The sequence below is a fragment of the Pongo abelii genome, chromosome 4 (genome assembly GCF_028885655.2).
Source record: "Pongo abelii isolate AG06213 chromosome 4, NHGRI_mPonAbe1-v2.0_pri, whole genome shotgun sequence".
NCBI lineage: Eukaryota > Metazoa > Chordata > Mammalia > Primates > Hominidae > Pongo > Pongo abelii.
The window spans coordinates 123,188,027-123,207,126 of record NC_071989.2 but is presented as its reverse complement, the minus strand read 5'-3'; positions in this window follow the sequence as shown (position 1 = coordinate 123,207,126).

Here is a 19,100-nt window from a genome sequence, read left to right as displayed (position 1 = left end):
TTACACCCTCTGTAAAAAATGCTAAGTGTACCCTTCCCAAAAAGAAACACTGCCTGTAACCAAATATTCCTGTAACTATGCACCAACCTTGTATAAATATTCCTGTAACTATGCACCAACCTTGTATAAATAATGTAATAATCCTGCTAAAAACTCCTCTGTCTCTGCCTACATAAATGAACTTTAACTTCTCTACTGTAGATCGCTGACTCCATTCCTTTGGAGTTGGTGTTTCCAGATGAGTCATCCTCATATATTTTGCTTGAATAAACCTTTAAATTAGATTTTCACCCTTTTGATTATTTTAGGTTAACATATTTGGTCAGGGGATTTCATATTGGATAAAATTTGAGAGTTTCAAGGTGCTGCATAACACTTTGTTATTTGGATTATTTATACCCTAGATTGTCCTTGCATTTCTTAAGCAAAGCATATCTGTACTATGTGGAAATATTTGTAGTCCAGAAATTATTTTCCTAGTAAAATTTCTTGTGTTACCAATTCTGCCTGTAGCTTTTACATGCAAGTATTTAAATTCCTTTTTGGAGTATATCTTAAGTGCCTTAAAGTCATTGGGTGATAGGGAATTCTAAAAACTTCTTAAAAAGTTGTGAAGGTGGCCAGGCATGGTGGCTCTTATATGTAATCCCAGCACTTTGGGAGGCTGAGGTGGGTGGATCACTTGAGGTCAGGAGTTCGAGACCAGCCTGGCCAACATGGTGAAACCCCGTCTCTACTAAAAATACAAAAATTAGCCAGGCATGGTGGTGTGCATCTGTAATCCCAGCTACTTGGGAGGCTGAAGCAGGAGAATCGCTTGAACCCGGGAGGCAGAGGTTGCAGTGAGCTGAGATTGCACCACTGCATTCCAGGCTAGGTGACAGAGTGAGACTGTCTCAAAAAAAAAAAAAAAAAAAAGGTTGTGAATGTTAGTACATTGCAGTATATGTCTAAAAGGTTGATCTCAGTAGTATACAGGTTTTAAGAAAGGGAGAGGATTCCATGAGCAAATAAGTTTGGGATGATATTCAGCTAGGCAAATTAGATATTTCTTTTAGTTTTGACTGCAGGAATTCTTACAGCATTTAGTGCCCATTTGGCTTTAAATCTAACAGAACAGTCTGTGGAACACATTGTGGAAATATAACAGTAGTAGTGGTTACCACACTGGTAGTTAGGCATCCAAGACCCCAGTGGATGCTTGAAACTGTGAATAGCACTGCCATCAGTTGGAAAACATTCAAATGATATGTTTGAATGTCAGACATGAATTCATACCTAAGTGTTTTGAATTTATATCTGAGCTTTGTTTCTTAATAGTTGTGGGAACTTACACATGTTATTAACCTCTGAGCTCCATCTTAACTGTAAAATAGTTCTAGTGCTATATACTTTAGGTAAGTAAATTAGATAATGTGTACAAAGCATTGTGTTGTGGATACTAGGTAGTCACTATACGGTGGCTTCACATAAATATTCTGTTTTCAAATAGCATTTCTGGAGCTGGGTGCAGTAGTACCTGCCTGTAATCCTTGCTACTCAGGAGGCTAAGGTGGGAGGATTCCTTGAGCCCAGGAATTTGAGACCAGCCTAGGCAACACAGAAAGACCCTGTTTCAAAAATAAATAGCATTTCTGAAAATGGGATGTAACCCCCATAAGATAGCTTTTTAGAAATGATTATATGTTTGAATAGAAAGTTGGGCTAGGGAAATCGTCAGTATATTCAACGGCTATTATTAGTTTATCGTGACCAAAACAAAAATGGAGTGATATGAATAATTAATTTGAGGTATAATTTAATCCATCAGGTAAAAATTAAATCCTGTTTTCTGAGAGATCAAGATACTATGATCCAGTTGTGTTTTTAATATTACATAACAATGAACAAGAGCTCATAAAATGCAAAAGAAAAGGATTTATAGGCTCTGTGTCAAGTATTAGTATCTAAAGTAAACTTAGCTCATGACACATTTCTCTAGTGACTCCTAGAAACTGCTGATAGTCTTGTTAGTTAAAAAGCAGCGTGTACTACAGAGCAGTGCTTTTCAAACATTAACATGCATAGAGATCATCTGGGATTCTTGTTAAAATGCAAATATGATTCAGTTGGCCTGAGGCAGGCTTGAGAGTCTGCATTTCTAACAAGCTCCATCCAGGTGAAGCTGGGCTTTATAAACCAGAAATGTTGCTCTGCGCATGTGTGAAGGGGGAGCCAGAATAGGAGGTATAGGAACATACACTTTAGTTTACTAGGAAAAAAAATTTTTTTGGAGGCGGAGTTTCGCTCTTGTTGCCCAGGCTGGAGTGCAATGGTGAGATCTCAGCTCACCACAACCTCCGCCTCCTGGGTTCAAGTGATTCTCCTGCCTCAGCCTCCTGAGTAGCTGGGATTATAGTCATACACCACCATGCCCGGCTAATTTTTGTATTTTTAATAGAGTCGGGTTTCTCCATGTTGGTCAGGCTGGTCTTGAATTCCCGACCTCAGGTGATCCGCCTGCCTCAGCCTCCCAAAGTGCTGGGATTACAGGCGTGAGCCACCGCGCCTGGACTACTCAGAAAATTAAGTGGATCAACTGAAAGGAAAACTGTCATCTGAGATAGCCCTCGTGATATTTATCGGTAAGGCCAAAGTTGTTTCTTAAGCTTTGAATCGGCTTGGATTTTTGGGCAAACATTTAATTGACTCTCCTAAGATACTATGTCATACAGCATAAAGGAGAGAGTTTGGACTCCTCAAATTAAGTGCAGGGATTATAAATCACCTCAACTGTGTAAAACAAACCAAGCAATCTCGGCATGGATCTTCCAGAATGTGGCTGGATAGAATTTAAGTGATTCTGACCCTTTGTCTTTGATGATACTAGAATGAGTCAATTGCAGAATACATCCATAATTAGCTGAAAGATTTGTTAGGGTTTTTTTTTTGGTTGTTGTTGTTTTTTAAAGGCAGGGTCTTAAAAAAACTCCTTGCCCAAGCTGGAGTGCAATGGCTATTCACAAGTACTATCACTACTATCATGGCGTCCTTCAGTCTCAGACTTCTGGGCTTAAGCGATCCTCCTCCCTCAGTTTGTAGCTGGGATTATAGGCCTGTGCCATTGTGCCCAGTTTAGGATTTATTATTTCAAAAGTTTACTATTTGTTGAGTGCTGTATTCTAGGAACTATGCAAATTGCTTTATGTAGATCTTATTTTAGTTCTTATATCTTAAGTGTATCATTTTACCCATTTTACAGGTGAGGAGACTGAGGATCAAAGTGGTTAATAACCTGTCTAGGATCTCAAAGCTTATAAGTGGGATTTGAATCCGAAATTTATCCCAAAATCTAAACTTTGAACAATTATCCAACCTTCCTATTAAAACCATGTAAATATTGAGGAGTGTTTGCTAAATATAACAGTAATAATAATTGGAAAAATTGTTTCTACCATTAACTCTTAGAAGAAAAGATTTAAATAACTGCATGGGATTTCATTGTTGGATAATTAGGTTTTTTAGAATTTGTTCTCATAAATAATACTTTAAAGAATGTCGTTGGTATAGGAGTTTCAAAGTGGCTATTCTAGGAGGAATATATCTGTATATGTTTGGTTTCCTCACCTGTAAATGGGAAAAATACTTACCTTGTTAAAAAAAAAAAAAGCGTCAATTTGAATGCCTTTCTACTTTCCGGCAGGACACACCCTCTTCAGCATCAGGCTCAGGTCGTGCCTTTGTTACTTGCTCTGCCTCTGAAAGCCTGAGTTTCAAACTCACATAGAGTTTGAAGAGATGTGCAGTAGTTCCCCCTTATCCTTAGGACGATATTGTCCGAGACCCCCAGTGTTTGCCTGAAACTACGAATAGCACTGCCATCAGTTGGAAAACATTTCTGTTCACATATTCCACAAACTTACTGCCTTTTTCATGTTAACTAAGCACTTATTACTCACTGCGGCTGTAACTTCTGCAGTTTTGAACTGCAACAGCAAAACTAGCATGATTTTCTTTTTCCTTCTTCACAGCGTCATAGATTTGTTCTTATTGTAGATCTTAGCAACCTCAGCATACAATTTTTTTCTTTCCTTATAAAATCGAGAACTGTCACCTTTTTACTTAAGGGAAGCACTTTACAACTTTTCTTTGGCATATCTGAATTGCCAGCATCACTAATCTTGCTCTTTGGAGCCATTATTATGTAAAATAAGGGTTACTTCAATGTAAGCACAATACCTCAATAGTTGATCTGATTACAGAGATAGCTCCTAAGTACTAAGGGTGTGTAGTGTCTACAGAGTGGAAATGCTGGACAAAGGGATGATTCAGTCCTGGGTGGGACAAAGAGGAATGACACAAGATTTCATCTCGCTACGCAGAATGGCAAGCAATTTAAAACGTATGAATTTTTTATTTCTGGATTTTTCCACTTATTTTCAGACTGAAGACTGTGAGTAACTTCAGTTGTGGAAAGTGAAACCACAGATAATGGGGACTACTCTATAGCTAACTGGGAAAATGAGAAATTCTCCATCTTTTCAGTAGCTTTAGTAGACTTAAGCATTTTCAAAGGAAACTTGTAAAGTGGTAATGCAGATGAATTGACAAGGAGCCTGGTGATCAGAAGTCATCTTCGTGGGCCATTTTCAGATTTAGATGATTCATTCTAAAATGGATGGAGTTACTGGATTCTAGCTAGGAAAAACCCCATTATCTACAAGGTGTAGAATTGTTCTCAGAAGCACCTTGTCTGCCATTAGTAGAGATGTGCAGCACTTTGGTGACAGTGCTCCCAAATCTGTCATAATTATCAGCTTAGTTTATTACACTCTTCACTGTTTTCCTTTGCACTAACACAGAAATTAATTAAGAATGGATTTTATTGTGTGAGTAGTCTCATTTGAAGTCTGTTTGAGATAATTTTCCTGAGTTCCCCAAAGATATTTTGCTTTATCAGTTTTTTTTTTTTTTTTTGGAAACAAGATCTCACTTTGTCACCCAGGCTGGAGTGCAGTGGCATGATCTCAGTTCACTGCAGCCTTGACCTCCTGGGCTTAAGCGATCCTACCACCCTAGTCCTCCAAATAGCTGGGACTATAAGCATGCACCACCATGCTCAGCTAGTATTTTTGTATTTTTTGTAGAGATGGGGTTTCGCCACGTTGCCCAGGCTGATCTGGAACTCTTGAGATCAAGTGATCTGCACGCCTTGGCCTCCCAAAGTGCTGGGATTAAAGATGTGAGCCATCATGCCTGGCCTGCTTTGTCAGTTTTAATTTAACCAAGAGCCACAATAATCTCTCTCCAAAACTATTATTTATTTTACTTCCAGAATCCAGGTAAGAAAGAGAGAATTAAGTAGACTTAAAAGCCTTCAAGGCAGGTTTGAGCCTGTCCACAATTTGTGTAGTTTGAGAACTAAAATTATGTAATGCTTTAAAAGGTTGTTTATGAAACTACAAAGGTTTTCAGTCTATACTGACCTTCTTATTTCCGTATCCCAGCATTCCACTTCATTACATTTCTATTGATTTAGGGTCAATAGAAATCTAAGAAGCATTGATTTCAAAGAAGTAATCACATTGAACATTGTCCAAACTATTTTGTTAATGGAGAGAAGTGAAATAAAGTTTAATTATGTAAATGAATTATGTTAGTTCCTAAATTAATCTAGAAATTAAATTCACTCATTTAGACTCAATGTATGACTTTTTACCATTCTTACATTATGATAATCAATTACTTGGCCCTTTTCCCCCAACTGACAATTTTCCTCCAACTGACAATACTAAAGATATTTTTAAGTATTTGCAATCTAGAATCCCTGTGAATAAGGTCATTAGATGACCTTTGACATTTGGATGGTTGTTAACTTGGATCTAGACATCTGAGGAATCTAAAGTAGCATTAATAGAAAAGATGGATGCAGTATGACGGGGTAACTCAGACTGAAGGATTAGGTTCCTACATGTGCTGTTAACATATTAACTGAAATAGACTGGCTGTCCTCATCTTCTTTACTAAGCGATTAGATTGCAAATATGAGGAAATCTGATATTTAAAGATCAGATCTCTTATAAACAGATGACAGATGAGTTAAGTCTTTAGAGGAAGATTAGAGAATCTGGAGCATTGCATTTTTCTCATCTTAACATTCTGTGAGAGAGTTTTAGTCATTTCACACCATCTGTGTTTGCTTTTGGAGTTTTAGGATTTCATAATTCCAGTATATTAACTAACGCTACCAACATTGTGGACCCCTCACGCTTGGATGATCCTAGTCCCTTGGATGCTCTTATCTTTGCACTTGCCTTCACCTATTTGCCAATTGCTCTACAATTTAATGTTTCCAGCCTCAACCTCTCCTCTGAGCCCCAAGGCCATTTATGTAACCACCAACTTTGCATGGACACTTGGATGTCTCAATGGTGCCTCAGAATGAAACTTATTTCCAAGGGCTCTTGACCTTTCCTCTCAGCCAGGCAATTCATTTAAAAGAAAATTTTATTTCAGTAGCTTTTGGGGTACAAGTGGTTTTTGGCTACATGGATGACTTATATAGTGGTACATTCTAAGATTTTAGTGTACCTGTCACCTGAGTTGTATATGTTGTACCCAATATGTAGTTTTTTATTTCACACCCTACTTCCCACTCTTCTCCTTCTGAGTCTCCAAAGTCCATTGTATCACTGTATACCATTGCATATTCATAGCTTAGCTGCCACTTGTGAGAATATATGCGATATGGTTTTCCATTTCTGAGTTATTTCACTTAGAACAATGGCCTCCAGCTCCATCCAAACTGCTTTAAAATATATTATTTCATTCCTTTTTATGGCTGAGTAATGTTCCATTGTGTGTATGTTGTATGTGTGTGTGTATTGTATATAACACACATTTTCTTTATCTACTTATTGGTTGATTGGTATTTAGGTTGGTTCCATATCTTTGCAATTGTGAATTGGGCTGCAATACACATAAGTGTACATGTGTAATTTTCATATAATGACTTCTTTTGCTTTGGGTTGATACCCAGCAGTGAAGTTGCTGGATCGAATGGTAGATCTCCTTTTAGTTCTTTAAGGAATCTGTATACGGTTTTTCATAGAGTTCGTACTAATTTACATTCTCCTTAGCAGTGTGTTTCCCTTTCACCACATTCATGCTAACGTCTATTGTTTTTTGACTTTTTAATGCCATTCTTGCAGGAGTAAGGTCGTATCGAATGGTGGTTTTAATTTTCAGGCAATTTGTTGTTAAAAGAGCTATTAAAAATCTTCTAAGAGTTAGAATAGTGGGTTGAAAAGATAATTTTGATATAGGGTCATTTTGGTATCATCAGTCACTCATCAAAGTACATCAGAAAATTGTGTCAGCAATTTGCCATACCACTTCTGAAAATCTAAAGAATAACAGCTTCTATGGTAGATTATCTCCCGTCCCCCACCTCATCAGTGTCATTTAAATTTTGGCTTAATTGCTCCCCTAGATTTTGCCAGCTTTGCATTTGGCACTCTTTTTGAATCCACTCTCTAGGGATTGTGGTGCAACATGGAGAACTTTGACGCAAGCTAGACTTGAACTCAAATTGCAGCTCCACTATTTATTAAGGAATAACCTTGGCAGCTTCATAACCCCTCAGAGCCTTGGTTTCCTCATTTGTAAAATGGGAAAAATACCTTTCTTGTGGGATTTCTGCAGATTAGATTAAATAATGTATGCCTGGCATATAAGTACTCAGTGAATGTTAATTCCCTCCCACCTTTTCTTTTCTTTTTTTCTTTCCTCACCCAGGCTGGAATGCAGTGGTACGATCTTGGCTCACTGCAACCTCTACCTCCCAGGTTCAAGCAATTCTCATGCTTCAGCCTCCCTAGTAGCTGGGACTACAGGAGTGTACCACCACACCCAGCTAATTTTTTTGTATTTTACTAGAGACAGAATTTCACTATGTTGCCCAGGCTGGTCTCGAACTCCTGAGCTCAGGCCATCCACCCACCTCTGCCTCCCAAAGTGGTAGGAATACAGGTGTGAGCCACTGCACCCAGCCCCCTTCCCGCCTTTTCAAACTGAGAATAAACTTCACAAGGCTTCAATTCCTCTAGAAGCCCTTGAGTTTCTTTATAATTCTCTCACAGGATGGAATTTACTTGTTGGTGCTTACTAATAATATGAACACTTCCTTTGACCTTGTTAGATTTGAAGAGTGTTTCCCTGTTTTTTGTTTTTTTGTTCTCTGGTGGTAAGTGTTCTGTTAATATGGATTATGCCCAAAGCAATGACAAAAAAATACATTTTTCTAGTAATTTAACAATTTTATTTTTTGAACTACACCAATATATTGGATTAGATGATTAAAAAGTTGCCCTTAGATTGTTGTGTTGCTTCTATTGACAATTACCTTGGAGCTGCTTTTTGAGGTACATGCTCTTGGTAGCTTGCTTGGCATGGTTTCTGGCATATAATAATTGCTCAGGAAATGCCAGGTCTCATTAGCCTATGGTACAACTATCATCATGTCAATATTAATGACTAAATTATAATGACTCTTAACCATAGACTGGGAGTTCCCAGAATTATCAGACATATCCTCAGGATTGGATTTGCTTGTGTCCTTGCTCTATCACCCCTGTCCACTTTTGTTGTCAGTGACACCAGAAAAATGCTGCGTTCCTTGCTGGGCTCAGCTACTCTGCACTGTAGCTTTTAGTAGAGTGCAGCTGGTCCTCTCTCCAGCTATTGTCATATTTGACTATCTGGGTCCCGAGTCATTGCTGCTTGTGTCCAGGCTTAAGACAATCCTTCAGTTGGGGTTAGCAGGGAAGGAAATAGAAGAAATGTATTACATATCCCTCTTTCTCCTCTCCCTGCCCTCAAGCCAACCATCCATTTACTTCCTTCCTTAGATTTTCAAAAGTCTAAAAGCCTCTCTATTCATTTCCTAGTGCTACTGTAAAAAAGTACCACAAATCGGGTGGCTTAAAATGACAGAAATTTATCGAAATCAGGGTGTCAGCAGAGCCATATTCTCTCTGAAATCTGTAGGGGAAGGATTCTTTTTTGCTTCTTCTAGTTTCTGGTAGCCCCAGGTGTTCTTTAGTTTGTGGTAGCATCACTCTCGTCACATGGCCCTCTTTTCTCTGTGTCTCTACATCATCTTCCCTCTGTGTACATCTATATCAGTGTCTATATTCCACCCCCCTTTTTTTTTATAAGGACACCAGTCAGTGGATTAGGGCCCATTCTAATGAACTCATTTAACTTGTTTACTTTGGTAAAGGTCCTATTTCTGAATAAGGTCACATTCTCTGGTACTAGGGGTTAGGACCTCATTATATCTTTTGTGGGGATCCATTATTCAACCCACAATAGCCCTCTATCTTTTAACTCATGGGCTCCTCACAACCACATTCCCTAACATCTATATTTGGAATCTTTACTTGAGCTGTGTAGGGATATTTGCATGGACAGGTAGAAGACTAAAACAATGATAAAGTGTTAACAGATTTTTTTAAATGATGACTCTCATTAAGACTTAGGCAGCTTAACAGCAGGGCGTGATGGCTCATGCTTGTAATCCCAGCACTTTGGGAGGATGAGGTGGGCAGATCACCTGAGGTCAGGAGTTTGAGACCAGCCTGGCTATCATGGTGAAACCCTGTTTCCACTAAAAATACAGAAAATTAGCCAAACATGGTGGCACACACCAGTAATCCCAGTTACTTAGGAGGCTGAGGCAGGAAAATTGCTTGAACCCGGGAGGCAGAGGTTGCAGTGATCTGAGATGGCACCATTGCAGTCCAGCTCAGGCGACAAGAGTGAAACTCCATCTCAAAAAAAAAAAAAAAAAAAGACTTACGCAGTTTAAATTTTTCTCTTAAAATTTTCTAGTAATCTGTCTTCCTCCAGAAGTCTTGTAAGAATCCCAAAATGAGTTACTTTGGCTTGAAAACCAATACTAGTTCACTCATGTAAATGCCACTGCATTTAACAGACTAAAAGAGTACACAGAATTTACATGTGTAAATCATCTTGGAACATACCATGGCTTTCTGATCGAAGCTCATATTACCATGTAAGTTTCAAATGTCTCTAAAGTCATAAGTAGGAATACACTATCTCGAAAGACATTGTCTTGCTCCATGAGTAGAATGCTAGGAGGTCACTCCAAATCCTTATTCCTTCAGTGTAGACGATTCTTCCTAGTAGTAGTTTGTGTCTGGAGTGGTGAGGGTCAAAGCAACCATGCCTTTCCAGTTACTAAGTGATGAAGTGGAAATCTCAGCATTTACTACCCTTTGAAATCTTGAGAAGGATTTTGTTTTCAAATAAAATAGCTGAATATTCTTTCAAAATGATATCAAGTTTAGAGTGACTTCAGCTCACTTCATCCAACTCAGTGTAGAAACCTGAGCCTAGTGGAAAAATCGCAGCACAAAAATATACATTAAATTGATTTGTAGGGAAAAAGTCACACTGAAGAGGTAGAGCATTTCTTTCGGCTGGTAAACATATTTTGTATACCATGTATCAAAGCTGTAAACATAGTAAGACAACTCATACAATAAAGAACAAAAGACTTGAGTATATCACAAAGGAGGAAATTCAAAAGACCAATAAACATTCAGAGATATGCAAAATAAGATCACACTGAGATAGCAACACACCAGAGTGACAAAAATTTTAAAGTCAGACAATGCCAAGTATTTGGAAGAATTTGGATCAATAGGAACTCATACATTGCTGGTAGGAGTATAGATTGATACAGCCATTTTTGGAAAATAGTTTATTACCTTGTAAATTTGAAGATTTGCATACCTAGTGTGATGGTTAATATTAAATATCAACTTGATTGAAAGATGAAAAGTATTGATCCTGGGTATGTCTTTGAAGGTGTTGTCAAAGGAGATTAACATTTGAGACAGTGGGCTGGAAAAGACAGAACCACCCTTAATCTGGGTGGGCACCATCTAATCAACTGCCAGCAAATCTAATAAGGTAGGTAGAAAAATGTGAAAAGGCAAGATTGGCCTAGCCTCCCAACCTACATCTTTCTCCCATGCTGGATGCTTCATGCCCTCGAACATTGGACTCTAAGTTCTTCAGTTTTGGGACTCGAACTGGCTTTTTTGCTCCTTAGCTTGCAGATGGCCTATTGTTGGACCTTGTGATCCTGTTAGTTAATACTATGTAAAAAACACCCCTTTATATCTATCCTATTAGTTTTGTCCCTGTAGAGAACCCTGACTGATACACCCAGTGACCCAACAATTCTACTCAAATGTATATGTCCCGGGGAATTTCATACTATATTATTTAGAAATGTATTTGTAGGTACAAAAAATATTTGAAAAGCCCCATTACCATAAAAGTCAAAATAGTGTGGCTGGGCACGGTGGCACATGCCTGTAATCCCAGCTACTCAGGAGGCTGAGGCAGGAGAATCACTTAAACCTGAGAGGCAAAGGTTGCGGTGAGCTGAGATGGCATCATTGCACTCCAGCCTGGGCAACAAGAACCAAACTCCATCTTAAAAAAAAAAAAAAAAAAAGGAAAGTCAAAATAGAGTTATTTCTAGGGATGAGAAAGAAAGCTGTGTCTGGGAAGCAACTAACTGGGGAGTATCTTCTGAGATGCTGGTAATTTCTTAATCTGGATGATGATTATAGGAGTGTTCACTGTAATTTATTCCTTAAAGTGTGTATTTGTTTTTGTGTTTTTCCTCTGTGTAATATTTCATAAGAAATAGCTAATGCAATAGACTTTTATTTTATTTTATTTTTTTTCTGAGATGGAGTCTTGCTCTGTCACCCAGGCTGGAGTGCATTGGCATGATCTCAGCTCACTGCAACCTCTGCCTCCTGGGTTGAAGCAATTCTCCTGTCCCAGCCTCCCGAGTAGCTGGGATATAGGTGCCTGCCACCACGCCGGGCTAATTTTTGTATTTTTAGTAGAGATGAGGTTTCACCGTGTTGGCCAGGCTGGTCTTGAACTCCTGACCTTGTGATCTGCCTGCCTCGGCCTCACAGATTACTGGGATTACAGGCATGAGCCACCGTGCCTGGCCACTTGATTTTGTTTTTATATACTTATTCTGGAGCATAAGTGAGAGGAAGATGCCTATGGGACTTTGGAAAGATTATATGGCAACCGTTATCACTGGGACTATATGTGCACATGTGACATTGGTAACCACAGGGCTGTTCACTGTACCAGGACATCCTGGTAGTGGCTTAGGCAATAAAGACACCTGAGTTCAGTTTCTCCTTTTTTCCCCTTTACTGCTATATAACATGGGAAACCTAGAATTAGGCAGTTTCCCCAATTGTGAAATAGGGCTCAGATGAGCCGCCTCATAGGACTGTAGTGATTAAATGAGGACTAAAATCAGATAATGCATGAAAGGCATTTGTACCACCAGGGCCTCAGTCTGCACCTGTAGTACTTTTGTGTGAATTAGAGAGGTACCTCCTCCTGCAAGACACTGTTGGGCTTGAAGGTACACAGCTTGGAAAACAGACAAAGCCACTGTCAATTTAAAAAGGTACACCTTCCAGGCAGAGGCAATAGCTGAGTTTTGGGTCCCTGTCTCATTCTGCTGAGCTGAGTACTGCTGTGGGGTAAATTGTAGAACCATGTAGCAGCCTTGACATTAGGCATATAGTAAATGTTTAATGTAATTGCCATGATATGGATCCAAATTCCTATCCACTCAAAAGATGAGCTACGTACTAGGAAGCAGATGAGCTTAAAATATACAGAGCCTCAATTTTTCCTGTTGGAGAAGTTTAACTTTTTGTACCAGCCTGAGGAATCATTTTCTGTTGATTCTATTGTGTTTTTAAATACAACTTGACTGGAAAGAGCAGTTTCCTCATCTTCAAAACAGGAGTTGAGCTGGAACTACAGTTTATGTAACTTGCTGGCAGGAAGCCCAGGGATGCTTCAGGGTTAGCAGAACAAAATGATTGGGAAGTGGGTGCAGGGTGGGGCTGCTGCTGAATGGGTGAGTCCAGAGGTCTCCTCTCTCACCCGCTCCAGCTAAGAACATTACCTTTTAAGTTTTTTTTTTAAATTTGAGATTCTGCGTGAGAGTTCATTTGAAGATGAAATTTCACTAGACCCTGCTTTTGGAAGTCCCTGTGCTTTAGCATTCTCTGTCTCTTAAGACTTCTGAATGACAGCATAATATAGAGATTATCATGTGAGTTTTAGTGTCAGACTCTGTTCTACTCACTTATCCATTCAACTGAAATGACCTTGAGCAAGTTATTGCCTCACGGAATTCACATTGCTGTGAAGGTAAAATGAGTAACATGTTTAGCAGAAAAATAAGTGCTCTGGTATTGATGCAAAAACAGACACATAAACCAATGGAACAAGTAGAGAGCCCAGAAATAAAACTGCATCCCTACCACCAACTAATCTTCAACAAAGTTGACAAAACAAGTAATGAGAAAAAGACTCCCTATTCTATAAATGGTGCTGGGATAACTGGCTAGCCATGTGCAGAAGATTGAAGCTGGACCCCCTTCCTTACACTATATACAAAAATCCACTAAAGATGGATTAAATACTTAAACATAAAACCAAAAACTATAAAAACCCTGGATGATAACCTGGGAAATACCATTCCGGATAACGGCCCTGGCAAATAATTCATGACAAAGATGACAGAAGCAATTGCAACAAAACTAAAGATTGACAAGTGGACCTAATTAAACTAAAGAGTTTCTGCACAGCAAAACAAACTATTAACAGAGTAAATAAACAGACAACCCACAGAATGGGAGAAAGCATTTGTGAAATATGCATCTGACAAAGGTCTAATATCCAGAATCTATGTGGAACTTAAATTAAGAAAAACAAAAAACCATTAAAAAGTGGACAAAGGACATGAACAAAAGACATACATGGCCAATAAGCATATGAAAAAATGCTCAACATGACTAATCATTAGGGAAATGCAAACTGAAACCACAATGAGATAACATTTCATACCAGCCATTTTTAATAATGGCTATTTTTAAAAAGTCAAAAACAAAAATAACAGATGCTAGTAAACTTACAGAGAAAAGGGATCACTTACAAACTGCTGGTGGGAATGTAAATTAGTTCAACCATTATGGAAAGCAATGTGGGCTATTCTTCAAAGTACTTGGAATTACCATTTACTGCTAATGGAATTACCATTAGCAGTTCCATCACTGGGTATATACCCAAAGGAATACAAATCGTTCTACCATAAAGACACATGCACACGTATGTTCATCACAGCACTGTTCACAATAGCAAAGACATGGAATCAACCTGAATGCCCATCAACGGTAGACTGGATAAAGAAATTGTGATACATATATGCCATGGAATACTGCACAGACATAGAAAACAATAAGATCATGTCCTTTGCAGCAACATGGATGGAGCTGGATGCGATTATCATAGGTGAATTTAGGAACGGAAAACCAAATACTACATGTTCTCACTTATAAGTGGGAGCTAAACATTGAGTACACATGGACACAAAGAAGGGACAACAGGCACCAGGGCCTACTTGAGGGTGGAGGGTGGGAGGAGAGAGATTGAAAAAACTACCACTGGGTCCTGTGCCTACTACCTGAGTGACTAAATAATCTGTGCACCAAATTGCCATGACACACAATTTATCTATATAACAAACCTGCACGTGTACCCCTGAACCTATAATAAAAGTTGTTTAAAAAAGAAAAACAAACGCTCAAAAAATGTTCGTTTTGAGAAGTGGACAAATCCCTCTATCATAAACTATGATTTCCATAAACCTCATAATTACTCTCCCAAGACAGTTTTCCCAAAGAGCAATCTGACTTTGTTCAGTGGTTTGTTAGGTAACCTGTATATATGCAATTTTAGATAGGAGAGAGGGCCTTTAACTCTGGAAAAATATACAGTCTTTCTCAAGCATTTGGGAAGTAGAAAGACTGTTTTCATGCTTTTCCCTAATGAAGCTTAATTAACAAATTCTCCATCCTCCCTCATTCCCTACCACTGAATTAGTCTATGTCTAATCAAGTCTAGAAATGTCAAGGAAATTACCTCTCCCTTTTTAAATTCAGCATCTGGGTGAAATTAACTCTTGAAAAAAAATAGTTTTGATTTGATGCCTGGTTGATAGGCAATGACAACAGAGGCTATGAGAGTTCTGGGCTCTGCTTACAGAATCATTCACATGGGAAATGACAAGCTGTAACTGCCCAGGTAAAAATCAAATTCAGCAACTACTATTGAGAATTTTCAAAAATAATTGGAGAGCAAGTTTTCCACAGCCCCCAAGTGAATTTCGGATGGCATTTTATTTTATGTCCTCTTTGGATTCTTTAACTGAGAAATCCCCTACTTAGGAGGAAAAAAGCAACAACAAATATGTGTTAGGCATATGCAAGTGGAGAGTAGATTCTAAGTGAAGATATTGCCCCCTAGTGCTGAAATGTAGCCCAACCAGGAGCACCCCCACAAAGCACAGCTGAATACATGGTTATGCAAAAGACTCAAATTATTCATCTGATTTGACTTATTTGTAGATGCTCAAAAGAATTAACATATTAGACAGTGTTAGGCAATCTGCAGCTAACAATAACTCTTGCCCTTTTGAGTACCAGTTGGAAAACTTCCAGGGACTGTGATCTTACATAAGTATAAAGTAGAGGTGATGACACTTTTAGAAGTAGCAGCTCATTTTGGTGAAGAGTTTTGGTTCATGAAGATTTTCTTTCACTTTTGTGGTAAGTGGTTAATAATTTTACTGTTTGAATCTTGCCAATAGGATTTACAGCTGATTGTCTTTCATGAAATATAAGCTTGTTATACTTTTTATATAACTTGTATTAAGTATTGCTAGTATTAAATTCTGTATACAACATCAGGATATTGAATGCAGTTTTTAAAATTTGGCCAACATGTGAGTTTGTCCCAGGTATCATGCAAAAGGCTTATTTGGGTTTTGTTATCAGGGAGAGAAAGTTAAAATGACTTCTTCATCTCACAACCTGTGTTGGTCGGGGGCCAACCAGGAGACAAAAACCACACAGTAATTTGAAAAGGAAAAGCTAAAGTATTAACTATGACCAAGGATTCGAATAACAGGGAGTTGGCTGGTAAGAAGTAAAGAGAATGTTAAAGAATATAGAAACAGCAGTTACAGGGAACAGCCACTGTCCCTGGCACTGAGAGAGAGCACCAACAAAGGTGCAAATTTCAAAAAAAATCCCCAAACTCCACCACCTCTACCGCCTGTCAGGTCTCCTGGCTGAGATTCAGACCTCAATGGGAGAGGGTGTGGGTGTGGCCATGGTGCTAAGATGCCAGGATGGTGGCACTCCTTAGAAATGCTAAGGGAGGCTGGGTGCTGTGTCTCAAGCCTGTAATCCCAGCACTTTGTGAGGCCAAGTCAGGTGGACCACTTGAGGTCAGGAGTTCAAGACTAGCCTGGCCAAAATGGCAAAACCTTGTCTTTACTATAAGTACAAAAATTAGGCCGGGCACAGTGGCTCATGCCTGTAATCCCAGCACTTTGGGAGGCCAAGATATGTGGATTATGAGGTCAGGAGTTCAAGAACAGCCTGACCAACATGGTGAAACCCCGTCTCTACTTAAAAAATACAAAAATTAGCCAGGCATGGTGGCGTGCACCTGTAATCACAGCTATTCGGGAGGCTGAGGCAGGAGAATCGCTCAAACCTGTGGGGCAGAGGTTGCAGTGAGCTGAGATCGTGCCACTACACTCCAGCCTGGGTGACAGAGCAAGACTCTGTCTCAAAAAAAAAAAAAAAAAAGGAACTGAAAGTACAAAAATTAGCTGAGCATGTTGGCAGGCGCCTGTGATTCCAGCTACTCAGGAGGCCGAGGCAGGAGAGTTGCTTGAACTTGGGAGATGGAGGTTGCAGTGAGCCAAAACTGTGCCACTTCACTCCAGCCTAAGTGACAGAGTGAGGCCCCATCTCAAAAAAAAGAGAAGAGAAAAAAAAGAAAAGAAAGAAATGCTAAGGGAGCTGTTCAGAAGGAGGTATTGTGCCTTAGGGCCAAAGTGGGTGTCAGAGAAAGCTGCCTACAGGGAACTGCTATAGACTGTGCACTGCCAGTTGCCTGCTGCCACATGCTGTATGAGCCAAGAGTGGTGGAAGCTGCTTGCTTCAGAAGCCTGCTGAGAGGAGCACACCAGAATCTGAAAAGCATGCTTTTCCCTCCCCCTGTGTTCCTTCCATGTGCTCTACTGACAAAGCTTAACAATATGCCAGCTGGCAAAAGGAAGATGCAGGTTCTTTCTCTTTTATTATGGAGCAGACAATGAAGAATGGATTTGGACCCCAGTCAATAAATGAATAACTATACAGGATATTTTAAATATTTTTCAGTATTGGAAACATGCCTTTTTTTTTTTTTTTTTTTTTTTTTTTTTTTTTTTTGAGACAGGGGCTTGCTGTGTTGCCCAGGCTAGAGTGCAGTGGCATGATCATGACTCACTGCAGCCTCGATCTCCTAGGCTCAAGCCATTCCCCCACTTAAGCCTCCTGAGTAGCTTGGGGCTACAGGGATGCACCACCAAGCCCAGCTAATTTTTATAGTTTTTGCAGAGATGGGGTTGTGCCATTTTTCCCAGGCTATTCTTTTCTAATGCAAGCACTTAACACTATAAATTTCTCTAAGCACTACTTTAGCTACATCCCACACATTTTAACATGTTGAGTTTGATTTTCACTCAGTTAAAAATGTTTTCTAATTTTCCTTGTAATTTCTTTTTACCCATGTGCTATTTAGAAGTGATTTCCTTAATTACCAACTACTTGAAGATTTTCCAGTATTTTTCTTTTATTGTTTCTAGTTTATTTCTGTTGTGATAATAGACTCTATTTGACTTTACTCTTCCATATACTGAGACTTGTTTTATCATGCTGAATATGATTTATCTTGATGAATGTTTCATGTTCATTTAAAAAGAATGTTGTTGGGTGAAGTGTACTACAAATTTCAACTAGGTCAGGATAGTTGATGATGATGTTCACATCCTTATATCCTTGCTGAGTTTTTATCTATGTATTCTGTGAATTACTGAGAGGGGAGCATTGAAATCTTCAAGTTATGATTTGGATTAGTTTGTTTTTCCTTCCAATATTCTCAGCACTATGCAACCTCAGAAAATGCAAGTTCTGATTCAGGAGGTTTCGGGTAGATTCTAATAGTCTGCATTTCCAACAAGCTCCTTGGTAATGCTGTGCTGTTGCTGATTCCCTGATTACATTTTGAGTAGCAACAATTCAAATCTACTATTTTACAATTTCTTTGATGAGAAGAACTGCTTGGTTATTAAAATACAAATTATTGGGCCTCATTGCAGGCAGTCCAAATCAGCATTTCCAGGGAAGGGCCCTGGAAAGCTGGATGTCTGATCAATATCTGTCCATTTTTATCAGGTAAGTTTTGGGTGGGTGGAAAAATTGAGTGTGTAGGGGGATAACTATCAGCTTAGTTCTTACAAGCTTAGTTATTTTCTGATCATTCAGCTATCAGCTTTCCTTTGGCACAGAAATATTCTCAGTTAAGCACACATTTTCTTTGTTTGCTTTGGATATTCTAAAATTTGTCTATTTTTCTGTGATGTATTTGTGTAGACCATGAAGGTTGGTAGGCAAGGCCAAACTTAGGTTTAGTCTGCCCGTCTGAAATTTGGAGTCCAAACAATTCTCCTTTTGCTCTAATAGTGTATGTAATTGTGACACAAGTCAGAGAAATCCAAATACCCACATAAACAGTTGTCAAAGTACAGTCCTTAGAGGCTGGTTGGGCTCCTGGGGAAACCAGGATGCCTGAGGCCCAATTGACTTTAAAACTGCTTTTGTCTCTGGCAAATAATGAGTGTTCATGTAAGATTTTAATTGAATAGGCTTTTCTATTAAAACCAGATACCAACAAAAATAACAATAGGTAAAACTTTTAAGACCTGTGCCCTAGCTAATTAAAATACAATTTCTGATGAACCTCCCATTCTCTCTCACGTCCACACGAGATTAGAATGTAAGGCAGGCACCAGGAGAAACTATTGAGATGCAAGTTCTTTGGTGATGCTCAGTGGCATTTGGTCTATT